The sequence below is a fragment of the Peromyscus californicus genome, unplaced genomic scaffold, assembly GCF_007827085.1.
Source record: "Peromyscus californicus insignis strain IS unplaced genomic scaffold, ASM782708v3 Scaffold_5__1_contigs__length_169319896, whole genome shotgun sequence".
NCBI lineage: Eukaryota > Metazoa > Chordata > Mammalia > Rodentia > Cricetidae > Peromyscus > Peromyscus californicus.
Genome location: NW_026294573.1, coordinates 53,283,007 through 53,296,892, shown reverse-complemented (window position 1 = coordinate 53,296,892; position 13,886 = coordinate 53,283,007). Strand labels below are relative to the sequence as shown.

General features: G+C 42.4%; 1 protein-coding gene across 8 annotated transcripts in view; it reads left to right on the top strand.

Annotated features, from left to right (window-relative positions):
• The window catches only part of Patj (PATJ crumbs cell polarity complex component), a 328,062-nt gene that overhangs the window by 156,575 nt on the left and 157,601 nt on the right, over positions 1–13,886 (top strand). The gene's annotated exons all lie outside the window — the stretch shown is intronic.

Genomic DNA, 13,886 nt, shown 5'->3' with positions numbered 1-13,886 from the left:
CAACCTTGTGACTGTTAGTTAAACCCTCACAGTCTGTTTACTCTTGTGTAAAATAAAGACAATTATAACAATAATTTTAAAACATGCTGTGTAATTAAAACTGGTTTAATGGAGATTTTAAGAGCTCTCTAGGAGATAAGGAAAGCTGTGTCTGCTGAGGGAACAAACTTCAGGCACAGAGAACTGGTAGGTAGGAGGCACCATGCTGTACTCTTTACATTTCTAACAAGGTCTGGGGTTCCTTGGGCTGGACAAGGGATGGAGATGAAAAGTTAACTACTTTGTAAGAGGCGAATAGGTACAATGTAGCAAAATGGAATTTGAAAAGTAGCTTTTTCTTTAACTTTGCCATGTATCCTTTAATAAAGATCTTTGACCCTAAAGTTTGTTTTTAAATAATAAATAAACATGTGAATGACCCAAAAGACATCATTACTATTATTACTATTTTAATCTTTCTAGGCTTTTACTCATTGCAGTAGGAGTGTGCGTGTACATGTGTGTGTTAGGGACATTGTTATTGTTGTTAATATGAGGTACTGAAGGGAAAAAACCCAGGGCCTGCCCTGCATGGTGGCACTTAGGAGGCAGAGGCAGGTAGGTCTCTGTAGCTTTGAGGCCAGTCTGGTCTACATAATGAATTCCAGTACACCAAGGGATACATAGATCTTGTCCAAAAATCCAAAACCCCAGACCTTGTGTGTGTGTTTGGCAAATATTGTACCATTGGACTGTATCCCCATTCCTAATAAGAATCGGTTTAGGTACTAAAGTATTTCTAGGTTTGTGTTTTTATGTATCATTTATATATTTATGCTGCCCCTGCAGCTCTGCCTCTACTATTCAGAGGTAGTTTCTTCCCTGCTGGTGCTAACAAGACAGTGTGGAACAGTGAACGACTAACGACAGACAGCTCAACAGAACGTTGTTGCATCTCAACTAGAGCTCTGCTTCCTTCCTCTCTGAACCTTATTCTGACAGTTATTTGAAATAATACTGTGTTCAAGGCCTGATTGCAAGTACATGGAAAGAGAAGAGTTGGCTTTCATTTTCTGTCACTAAGGGGCCAGGTCACCGGGCAGATACCACATCATAATTCCTTTCTACTTTCTTCTACACTTTAATTATCTGAAACTGCCATTTTCCCTCCTCCAGAAAATATAATTAAATACCTAATGCTGGCAATGCCAGTGCTGGTGACAATGAACTGGTGCCCATAGGGACTTTTGCTAAGCAGCTTTGCATGAGGCATTGACTGGAAACAGAGTCTACCCAGTTCATTCACCTCTCTGCTGTGCTTTAACCTCAAGGTATTTGTAGCACAATACCTCTGTGGAGACTTAAACAAAGAAGAAACCACCCCTGTTTTGAAATGCACATTGTACCACAAATGATTATAAAGAATGCTTTTAAAATTGTATACTGTTTTTCTCAGTGCTGTTTTCAAATTGGAAACATTTTTGGTGATTTCTCATCCTTGGGTCTTGTTTTCTGGCAACTCTACCACTGACCCACATCCCAGCCCATCAATAGTCTATAGAGGTCTACTAAAATAATATAATAAAGCCAATTCCTTTGTCCTATCTCCAGAAGGTGACAGTTTGTAGATTTGACAGAGAAGCCAGATAGCAGTGAAAATGGAGCACTACCTCAGCTGATCCATGGACAATAGTTTGGGAAATACAGATGGAGTAGACTGTTGCTCTGGCAGCCAAGCCTCATGGGCACAGAGTGTAGCAGGAAGCCTGTGTACTTGAACATGGGGGCATATGGTACTTTCTTCCCTACTGACATGGATATGCTTCCCCTCAGGACTAACCTGACTTCATGTTGTTTTAACCATAAGATGGTCAATGAACCTGTATTTGTCTTTGTAGATTGATCATTTATCAACTATCTTCCCCACTACATGATTGCCTCAAAGCATCTTCACATCTCTCCTTACCAGAGGGCTTTTGCTGAGTGGTCAGTCTCGTGGCCTGAAATAAAGGAAGAAGGAGCTGGGCCAAGACCTGTGGACGTGAGAATCGAAGATGGCCCACCAGTAACTCCAGTTCTGACCTGACCCACTTGCCTCAGTGTTGAGACTGATAGTAGAAAAAGTGGCCTGACTTGAGGAATTTTTGATTCTCTTATTCAATGTGCCGTGTGTTGAGATTAAGCTCTCAGACCTTCAGTGTCCTTGATTTACATTTTGGACTGGCTTCTTTGTCTCTCCAAACTAAGTATGGCTGTTAAGAGGTTAGGTTTGTACATGTCAAATCACTGTCTGGTGTCTCATGACTGAAAGAGCCCGATGGTACTTGAAACTTTCAGTGTTTTTGACAATATCTAGTTCAGTCTGTACTTTTTCTTTTAATTCACCCCTATAGTAAGTAGCACAGTGAGTTACGGAGCTGGCATTCAGAATTTTTAATGAATAAATGGAGTAAAATTAATTATTACTATGTCTTCTTAAATTACTTTTGCTCTCTTCCCCTGGATACCATTAATCCAGTTTATATCCATTTCCTGTCACTCGTAGGTGCAGAGCTGAGTCTTGCTAAATGGCCAGGTTTGCTGTTCTTCCTTGAGCCATCCTTCCCACTCCGAACACTGCTAAAAGCATTGCAGGGTCTCTACATTTGTAGCTTCTCAAACACCTAGCTCTAGCTGTAGTTCCGGAATTGTCTTCTCCGTTCCCAGACTCCAGAGGGCCATTGTCCACTGCTCGTCCCTAAGCCAGCCCATTGTCACCTCCTCCGTTTCTCTTCTCTGGGCTCCCTTGTCTGCCTTCCCGTTCCCTTACTCAGACTTGCAGACAGCTCACCACCCTTAACGCTTTTGTCTTTTTCGTTTCTGTTACAATACACTAGTTTTGCCTCTTTTTTCTCATCACTCCACTGTGTTCTTCTTGATCTTCCTGTACCCTCTTTCTTTCTCTTCAAGTAATGCTGTGTTTACCACTGACTAGTTAAACTCCTAACTTCCGCCCCAGAGTTGGATGATAGATGTTCTTTCTGTGTTTCCTCCTAAGTTAGAAATTCCAGAGGCTGGAGAGATGACTCAGCACTTAAAGAGCACTGGCTGCTCTTCCACAGGACCTGAGTTCAATTCCCAGCACTCACATGGCAGCTCACAGCTGTCTGTGGCTCCAATTCCGGGGGATCTGGCACCTTCACAGATAGGCAGGCAGGTAAAACACCAATGCTCATCAAAAAAAAAAAAAAAAAAAAGATAAACAAACAGCTAAATAAAGAAAGAAAAAAATCCAAAACAACGTAGATAAGTTTAACCTTTTCCTCCTTCCTCTAGCTGATATGAATACAGCATACATCTTTATTGTGGGGAAACATGCAGGAGTTGGAGGGGAGCACATCCAGACCTGACCCCTTAGGAACTGTACACTGAGCAGTTTCCAGACCTTGCACTGGCCCCAGTTTCACTGTCTCAAGGAAAGAACAGTTGCATGTCATAGGCTTGGTCAGATGATTTTGTGCTATTGTCTTTCAGTTGTGATATGTTCAAACATTTGCAACTGTTAAAGAACAATGGATTCCCACCACTGTTTTCCTTAAATATATACAACATATACTGTGCTGCTTAGTTTTATGTCAACTTGACACAACCACGCGTCAAGTTTTAGTCACCTGAAAGGAGGGAACCTCAATTGAGAAAACGCCTCCATAAGATCCAGCTGTAGGGCGTTTTCTTAATTAGTGATTGACATGAGAGGGCCCAGTCATTGTGTGTGGGGCCAACCCTGGGCTGTTGGTCCTGGGTTCTATAAAGAAAAAAGAAGTAGGCTGGGCCAACTATGGAGAGCAAGTCAGTATGCCGCACCCCTCCATGTCCTCTGCATCGGCTCCTCCAGCTTCCTGCCCTGTTTGAGCTGCTGCCCTGACTTCCTTCAATGATGGACTACGATATGGAAGTGTAATCCAAATAAACCCTTTTTTCCCCAACTTGCTTTTGGTTATGGTGTTTCATCATAGCGATAGTAATCTTAACAAGGACATATACTATTCTACCTAATTCAGTAATAATAAACTTTTTCTACATTTCTTGTATCTGCACACTATTTTTCTTTTCTATTTGCATTCCTAGATACCTTGTCATTTCATATACACATATCCACCGCTTAAAAATGCAGCTGCTGTGGCACGCACCTAGACTCCCCGCACTAGAGAAGCTCAAGCAAGAGTATCAGAGTTCAAGGCCCAGACTGTGGAGATCTGGACTTAAGAAAGAGAAAACACCATTAAAGTACCGAGCACTCCTATATTGTTTTTTTCTAAAATATAATCCATCATCAAATTTTTTTATTAGATCAAAAATTTTCTACTTGGTTTGTTCATATCCAAAGTTTATATATATTTGTAAATGAACATTGAAATATATGCTCAGTAATCTATATTAAAGTTTCCTGAATTTGGACAAGGCCTTATCCAGTTCATTAACGAGAACATGACAGCATTGAGAACTGCATGCCTCCTTTAATTGTTTCTTTTCTGTTTCCAAAGGCTACTTCTTCCTTGACATCTAAAACCAGAGATTAATTATGTTTGGTTTTGACTGTAGACATAAATGGAATCATGGTACTCACACCTTCCTGTCTTATTTTGCTCAGCGTTGTGTTTCTAATATTCGATGATGTTGTTCCCTGTGAAGTACTTGCTTTTGTTGTTGTATTTCCAGTGTAACAATGTGCAGTGATGTGTATTGGGCGATCACCTCAGGTCGTGAGGAATTGAGTCAGGCAGTACAGTCAGCAAGAGCCCCTAGCCAGCAGGAATTGCTTAGTCCCATTCTGATTGTTCTGCTCCACCTGCAGAAACAATGTTTCCGGATGTGGAAAATAAGGCATCTTGCTTCCAGACAAACCACAGAAAATAGCTGTAACTTCCTGGTAGCTACCGGTGAATGTGTGTGTGTGTGTGTGTGTGTGTGTGTGTGTGTGTGTGTGTGTGTGTGTGTGTGTTTACAGTACCTCTAAACCTGCTCAACCTTCATTCCTTGGAAAGTTGAGCCTCTCTCTGTTCCAATAAAGCAGGCCCAGCCTGTTGATTGAGTCTGTCTGTTTCTCTGCCTCGTTTTTCTTGTGTTTGTTTTCTCTACTGTAAGTGGATGTTGTGAAGATTCTAATTGATGATTTAGAGTGTGCCAAGAGGTAACCATAGTGCCTAACAAGAAAGGAAGGTTCACCTTAATTTTATTACTAGTATAAAGCCTTGTCTTAAAGTTTTCTGTCCGCATATTGTTTGGTTTAGTTTTGATTCATCTAATGGGAAAATTGAAGATTTCTCTCCTAGTTGAGGCCTCCCCCACCCTCTATACACACACACACACACACACACACACACTCTCTCTCTCTCTCTCTCTCTCTCTCTCTCTCTCTCTCTCTCTCTCTCTCTGTATGCTGTCTTCAGTAAATAATGAGTCTTGCTCAAGTTGACTCTCTTACTTTTTATTCTAAATTTGTTATTTTATTTTTGTATCGAATACAGATTCAATTTTTGTGAATAAAGGGAAGTAAATAATTTTAAACTGTAGTACTTTTTAGTTCCCGACCAGATTCTCTTATGGATTCTAGAGGCAAACTCTCTGAGGTGCACAGCTTCAGTACCCACTCCTCCCTATAGATTCCTTCCTCCAAGGATCTTCATCAAAACCAGAGGCGTCCAGCTGTCAATGCTGGGAGCAATGTCTAACACGTAAGAGCAACCTGAATATTAGTTACTCTTGTGCTTAATGGCTTCCTGGTTTTGTGTTTTGATTGTTAATTTCCCATATAGATTTATATAACGTTACCAAGCCTACATGTTGGCAGAAATGCTGACTATACTTCATAGCCTGCTTTTTGTTGCAATGTTAGTTTCTTTATGCTCCTGTGTTATCATCATTTTCTGTTTGATATGAATATTCACCTGATACATGCCACTTGAGCTCACTCACATTTTGCTTCTGATTAGCTTTGGTTTTCCTTCAGATATTTTTACTTCTCAAGTCTGCATATACTAACTCAGAAAATTTAAAAAGTTGTTAACTGACTAAGGAAAAGAGAGACTGGGGTGTTTATCATAACTGATTTTTAACAAATGACGTTATTGTCCTTTTGTGGGGGAAAACGTTTACTGCCTTTGTAACACTGGACCCGTTGCTCTTGGAGGAAGACCAGGTAGCTAAACCCTCTGAAACTGCATCGAGTCTCTATTCCAGTGGGTTGAGCATTTGCTATTAAAATACTGGGCAGTGACTTGAATTAAGTGTTTTTCCGGGAGAAAGGCTTTGTTACTTAGCAACACCTAATATCCTGTGATGATGGCAAAGCACTCTGAGGCCCACTAAAGAAATCCTTCTGACTTCCTTAGACAAGGAAAAGACATCTAATGCTTTAATAGGGAGTTGTGAGCAACTGGAGTGTTTTGATTTTTTTTTTCTAAATAACATTGTCACAGGAGTGGAAAATCCATATTTAAAACAAATGTGACTGCTGAGCTGAGCCTCAAGACTATTCTGTCCAGTTATGCTGATCTGATGTTCATTCAGGGTGCATGAGTAAGCCTAGGGTAGAGAGAAGTAGGTGACTTAATTCCTCATCTGGTCTCCAGTTAGAAGGGGAAGAAGGGCATCCAGCTTGTTTGAAATGGGAAGCACAGCCACTTCCCTGGCTTTGTAGAACTGTATAAAGAGAACAGCATCTTTCCATCTTAGGTCCTGGTGCAGAGTAACAGAAAAAAGAAAACAACTTTTAAGTACAGATTTTGTGTGGCATGGGAACTTTGGGGAAGAAATAAGTTTCAAAGAAAAGAATAAACTTAATTTAAAAAATGAGTAGTCTTGGAGAAGTAAGTGGCATATGTTCTGATGGTGGTAAACTGGGGAAATGTATCTGTGCAGACTCTTCTCTGAAGTCTTGTGTTTTCAGGTAAACATATACCTTTTCCTGGTATAGACAGGGTATCAGAGGTAAGCATGTTCCTTATCCCAGTGTAGACAGGGCATCAGAGATAAGCATGTTCCTTATCCCAGTGTAGACAGGGCATCAGAGGTAAGCATGCTCCTTATCCCAGTGTAGACAGGGCATCAGAGGTAAGCTTGCTCCTTATCCCAGTGTAGACAGGGCATCAGAGGTAAGCATGTTCCTTATCCCAGTGTAGACAGGGCATTAGAGGTAAGCATGTTCCTTCCCCAGTATAGACAGGGGATCAGAGGTAAGCATGTTCCTTATCCCAGTGTAGACAGGGCATAAGAGGTAAGCATGTTCCTTATCCCAGTGTAGACAGGGCATCAGAGGTAAGCATGCCCCTTATCTCAGTATAGACAGGGCATCAGAGGTAAGCATGTTCCTTATCCCAGTGTAGACAGGGCATCAGAGGTAAGCATGCCCCTTATCTCAGTATAGACAGGGCATCAGAGGTAAGCATGTTCCTTCCCCAGTATAGATAGGGGATCACCTTATCCCAGTGTAGACAGGGCATCTCTGCAGTACCCTAACAACCTGTAAGAGAGCTGATCAGAAAACCTTTCTAGGCTTTATGGCCTGCTTCAGGGAGATGAATAACCTTGTTTCTGCCAGTTTCTCAGTTGCCAAGCTCTGTAATGTTGGGAGGACAGAGTGAGTCCTGCACCCAATAAAAAAAGTCAACAAAACTTAATAAGATTGGCAATTTGGGTGTACCTGTGGCCCCAGCTTCTTGAGAAGTGGAGGAAGAATCTTGAATTCAAAGATTTCTCTGGGAACTTAGGCAATGAAGTGAGAGTGTCAAAGAAAGAAAGAAAGGGGGGGAGGGAGGGAAGGAGGGAGGGGGGAAGGAAGGAAGGAAGGAAGGAAGGAAGGAAGGAAGGAAGGAAGGAAGGAAGGAAGGAAGGAAGGAAGGAAAGAAAAATGAATAAACAAATGAGAGTGTAACTGAGGTGGCTTCTCCATGGTTGGGTACATGTCTAGAATGGATGTATGAAGCCTGGGTTCATCCCAACACCACAATGAATAACGTAAAATAGAATCAGATGTGATTAAGATCCTACATCATTATAACACTGTTTTATTGTTTAAAGCTAGTATTACATAATTTGTGAGTTGGTATGTCTGGGTTTTGTATATATGTTTGTGTATACAGAAAAGAAAATATGAGTTTTAAGTTGTTATTTTATGGGAGAGTCTGGCTGGATATTAGTACAGAAAATTACACTTTGTCTTACCACTTTAAAACAATACATTGTTGTGGTGTTGGAGTTAAGAGAACTATTCTCTTACACACTGTCTTCCCTCTCTGCTAGCTGTCCTGAGCTCAGCCCCACATGGGATTCTCCTGCTGCAGAACCCATGTCTGATGTTACAGAGCTGTTTGTGCTGACTGGCAGCCCAGAATTGAAACTTCATAGCTAGTTTATAGATACAAATATAGACCGGGTTCTATGTTTGACCAATGTGCTAGCTTGACTTTTCTTTCCCCAATTTAGAATTATAGTTCATCTTTTATTATACCTACTGAGTAGCATACAGTTACTGGCAATTGCCTGGACCTGGGCTAGATGGAGGATGTACTTGGACATGGGAAGGAGGAGAGAAGTGACTGGGATTCTAAAGTTATCATTGTATGGCCCAAACCTCATATTTAATCCTGAGTCATGTGGTAGAGAGGGAGTTTTGGTGATGTGAGACTTGTGAAGGGCTGCCTTCTACCTGCTCTCTGGGTGTTTTCATGATTGACTGTCATGATCTGAACTGGAAAACATACTGCATTGCATGGGAGAGGATTCCATGGTGACCCACAAGAACCATGTCAGTGCTTCATCATGGTAGCAGATTCCCTGCCCAAGCTCATCAGTGTGGAATCTCAACAACCGAGGCCCAGTCACTGTTTCTTCTCATAAGCACCACAGTTGACAAGTAGTAGAGGGGAAAGCAGTATTGTTTTTCTTACCTCAAGGTTTATGACAGAGACAACCATGACAAAAAGTCAAATTAACAGAAGAAAACTTTTTTCATATTATAGTAATGTTTATTTATTGTTTGTTTGCTGTGATGTACATGTGGAGGTCAGAGGACTGCTTGAGTGAGTTTGTTCTCTCTCTCTCTCTCTCTCTCTCTCTCTCTCTCTCTCTCTCTGGGTGTGTGTGTTTGGGTATGTGTCCTGTTGAACTCATATTGTCAGGCTTGGCAGCAAGCATTTTTTTTACCTATTCAAACCATTTCACTGGCCGCAGTCATAATATTTATTCAGCTAAAATTTTATGTGATACCAGATCCTTTAGAAATGAAGATCCAAAAACTCAGAATACTGTCTTTAAAGGCCGGCATACAGAAAGATGGTTGGAGGATAAGGGATGTGGTCTGATGGTGCTGTGCTACATTGGGCAGAATTCCACAGGGCCTGTTCTCAGGTTCTTGCCTCCCTATTTTTTTTCCCCTTGGGGCATAAGGCACGGCACCTGTCACATGAACTTCAGTTAAGAGAAGAGGGAACAGGTCAGAGGGTGAGCTTCCTTGGCTTCAGTGAAGAAGACACAAGAGGTGTTCTGGTCCCAGGAACCTGCGTGAGGGGCTGGGTAGCAGGACTTGCTTCTGTAGTTTTCTCAGCTCCTTGGTGTGATTCTCATGTTTGGGATGTTGCGTTCTGAGTGCTGACAGTAGCTGGCTTGACCAGTCCCTGGGTGGATAGGCTGGGTAACCACAGTTGCAACTCCTTACAGAGGACTTGAGGATCCTGAGCTTAAGGTCTGCCAGGGTCACCAGCAGGACCTGCCTCAAAAAGAAAGATAAAGTAAGAAATGACATAAAGGAAGCTTCTTAACAGCCCCCGTCCCACTCATCAGAGGGAAAGCTGTAGTGTGCTGAACAGATTGTACCCCTCGGGTCCCGCAGACCCAGCGGAACTCTGGCCAGATTATCCCAGGAGCCTGGCCGTCATGCCATCTGTGTGGGAAGGATTCAGAGGCACAGCGTGTGCTCAGGTCTCCCTCATGGAAGGAGCGATTGGGAGAATAGAAGATTTCTAAACTAAACATAGCACCTCAGACTGAAGGAGAAATCTAAAGTCTGTTTGTCTAAAAATAGCATTGGGTGAATTTAAGATGACTTCATGGCCTTTTATAAGATCTTTCTTCTAAATTCTTTATCTGTAAAACAGAATTCTGGAGTCCGAGCAAGGGGCTGTAGGAGAAAGTCCTGTTTCTCTAAGGGATGGGGGAAACACAACAATCAATGTATCAGAAAAATGGGATCATCATCTTTTAATCGCCTTCTAGCTGTGAATCTAAAAATAAGTTGTAGAATTACATAAATTCTGCGACTGAAAAATGTTAGCAGTGTGTCCTGAGCAGGCATTCAGCCATCCTAGTGAATGAGAAGCTGCAAGTCATCTGAAAGGAAGGAGCCTCAATTGAGAAAATGCCTCCATAAGATGGGACTGTAGGCCAGCCAGTTGGGCATTTTCTTAATTAGTGATTGATGGGGAGGGCACAACACAGCATGAGTGTTTCCATCCCTGGCCTGATGGTCCTGGGTTCTATAAGAAAGCAGACTGGCTGGGCAGTGGTGGTGGATCTCAGTGAATTCCAGGCCAGGCTGGCCAAACAGACCCTGTCTTAAAAAAAAAGGGGGGGGGGGGAGATGTTTAATCCCAGCATTTGGGAGGCAGAGCCAGGTGGATCTCTGTGAGTTCGAGGCCAGCCTGAGCTACAGAGTGAGTTCCAGGAAAGACGCAAAGCTACACAGAGAAACCCTGTCTCGAAAAAATAAAAGAAAAACAAAACAAAACAAAAAAAGAAAGCAGACTGAGCAAGCCACAAGGAGCAAGCCAGTAAGCAGCACCCCTCCATGGCTTCTACATCTGCTCCTGCCTCCAGCTTTCTGCCCTGCTTCAGTTTCTGCCCTCACTGCTTTGGATAATGAATTGTTATATGGACCTGCGAGTGAAATAAACCCATTGTTCCCCAAGTTGCTTTTGATTGTGGTTTGTTTTTTTTTTTAATCACAGCAACAATAATCCTAATTAAGACAATACCTGTGTCAGATTGGGAAGCTGCATATAGCAAGATTGGAATTGATGGTTTAAAGCCTGATAGCTGTTCAGAATGGCAGTGACTGTCAGCACTTCCAACCCGAATACATGTCCTTATCTCTGCAAAGGCTGGTGATAAAGTTTTCCTTCTTGGCAGTCTGTTAATGTGCTTTATTTTAATAACCTCATTTACTTAATGTCTCATTTGTTATTTGGATAATCATTTATTTGGGTAGATGGCAGTGGAGATAGGACTCAGGGCCTCATGCATAATAGGTTCCACTCCTGGTCTACAAACCCTGCCCTGGATAGTCCACTTAATTTGCAATTCTAAACTTACTGGTAAATTTGACCATTTCCTCACATACCTGAGCCTTTTGAGCTTTTGTGTTGAAGCTAGAGGTCTTTTCTGCTTTATCTGTATAACTTCTATTTATTAAATCTTTGGTAACAAATCTTCTCCGTTATTTTTTTCTGCCTGTGGATATAGTGTCAGAAAGTATCCTGTTTTACCACCTATTTGTTTGTTTATTTATTGGTTTTTCGAGACAGCATTTCTCTGTGTAGCCTGTTCTGGAACTCATTATGTAGACCTGGCTGGCCCCCAACCCAGAGATCACTTGCCTTTGCCTCTCAGGTTCTTGGGTTAAAAAGGTGTGCGCCAACACAGCCCCTTTATTTTTAATCTTAAAAATGCATGGCTATCTTTATCTATTAACATCATCTTTGAACTCTGTCCTTTAGGATCCTGCTATGGTGATTTTCCGAGAGAGATGTCCTGACTTTTGACTGTTGAGATTCCTGGGATTTATCTGTCTTCCAAATATGTTCTTAGTTTGAATCATATTAAATTGTTTCATGGTGTCTAGGAAGCAGAGAGTTTGCTTTTATAACACACACCCCTTCCCCGAAGTTCCTTAAACTGTGAATCCATAATGGATTATTTCACTGATTCAGTCAGAGCCATTATGATCCTCTCAGTCCCCAGGCCCTGGCCCAGCCCCATTACAGAACCAAGTCTTTATGCAGAAGCCATGAGGACATTTCAGACCTAAACCACAAACTGGCAATTACATAACAAGTTTCATAAGAGAGCCATCTTTTTTCCTTGCTGAATCTCTTGTCTGTTAGGGGAGGGAGAAATCTGAGTATGCCAGGCATGAGTGTTATACCCGTCACTCCTGTCATTTGGGAGATCAGACAGGAGGGCCAGAAGTTCAAGGTCATCCTCAGCTACATACTGAATGTGCAGCCAGCATGGGCTATATGAAATCCTGCCTCAATAAAGAAAAGCAGCAGCAAAATAAAATTATACCAGCCACAAAAACTGATACGACATCCAGACCAGGGGTGAGGGGGCAGGGGTGCTCAGTAGGTAAAGTGCTCGCTGTGGAAGAGAGAGGACCTGAGTTGGGATCTCCAGCACAGAAGCAGGTCTGAAACTCCAGCACTGGAGCAGAGACAAGATGAGCCCTGGAGTCACTGGCTGCCCAGCCTTATCAATCAATGATCCTCGGATTCAATATGCCATCTCTTCAGCCCTAAAAATGACACGCACATGTATATTATACATCTTGACTGTTTGTTTGTGTTTTCTGGTTTGTTTTGTTTTATTTTGTTTTTTTGAGGCAGGGCCTTGATATGTAGCCTAGGCTGGCATTGAACTGACAATCCCCCTGCCTCAGCTTCCTACATGCTGGGCCTAAAAGCATTTTCTGTCACATCCAGCTTTGTCATATGCATGTTTACATCTGCCAGCATGTAATTTGTACCACCGTGATCTGTAGCCATTCTCATCTAAGCAAGCTTGTCTGCATCTATTTTCCCTGTTTCCTTCTGTAATTTACTTCCTGAGCTGGCGCTCTGTGGGATTCAAGACCAGCTTCGAGCAGTATTGTCTCCTATTGATGTACTGGTGTGGTTTTGTTGTACGGAACCAGCACAAGTGAAAAGTGGCCCAACCGGGAGCTGAGCTAGGTGGTTTAGACCATAGTGTAGACGTGACAAGGCTCCTTAGCTTGCTTTCTGTTGCTGTGATAACACACTGACCAACAGCAGCTTGAGGGGGAAAGGGTTCATTTATTTCAGCATATTGTTCATAGTCCATCATGAAGGAAAGTCAGGGAAGGAGCTGAAGCAGAAACCATGGAGGAACACTGATTACTGGCTTGCTCCTCAAGGGATAAGCAGCCTGCTTCCTCATACAACCCCAGAACACCTGCCTGGGGCTGGCATCACACACTTGGGCTGGCCTTCCTTTCCCAATCATCAATCAAGAAAAGGCACCACAGACTTGCCTATAAGCCAGTCTGATGGGACCATTCTCTCAATCAAGGTCCCCTCTTCCCGCTTGATGCTGTCATGTGTCATGTTGACAAAATATTAGCCAGCACACAGGTGAGGTAGAAGCTGGAAAGAGAGAACTGATAAACACATATAAACCATGACTATTAGGACCTTCAACACCATGAAGGAGAAGTAGAACCCCATAGAGATAAAACATCACATTGATTGATGGATGTGTGGGTGTTTATGGATGGCTTTTAGATCTGACAGCTAAACGGATATCCTTAATTCCTCTTCCTTTTACTTGATCCTTTTTTTTTGTTTGTTTTGTTTTTGTTTTTCAAGACAGGGGTTTCCCTGTGTAGCTTTGTGCCTTTCCTGGAACTCACTTGGTAGCCCAGGCTGGCCTCGAACTCACAGAGATCCACCTGGCTCTGCCTCCCGAGTGCTGGGATTAAAGACGTGCGCCACCACCGCCCGGCTACTTGATCCAATTTAACTTTATGCTGTTTCTATATTTTCAAGAGTGCATTATAGGGTATGGGCTATGGGCAAATGGAAAACCTCTTGCCAATCACACACATGACCTTGGAGTCAATCCCTAGTGTGACAAAG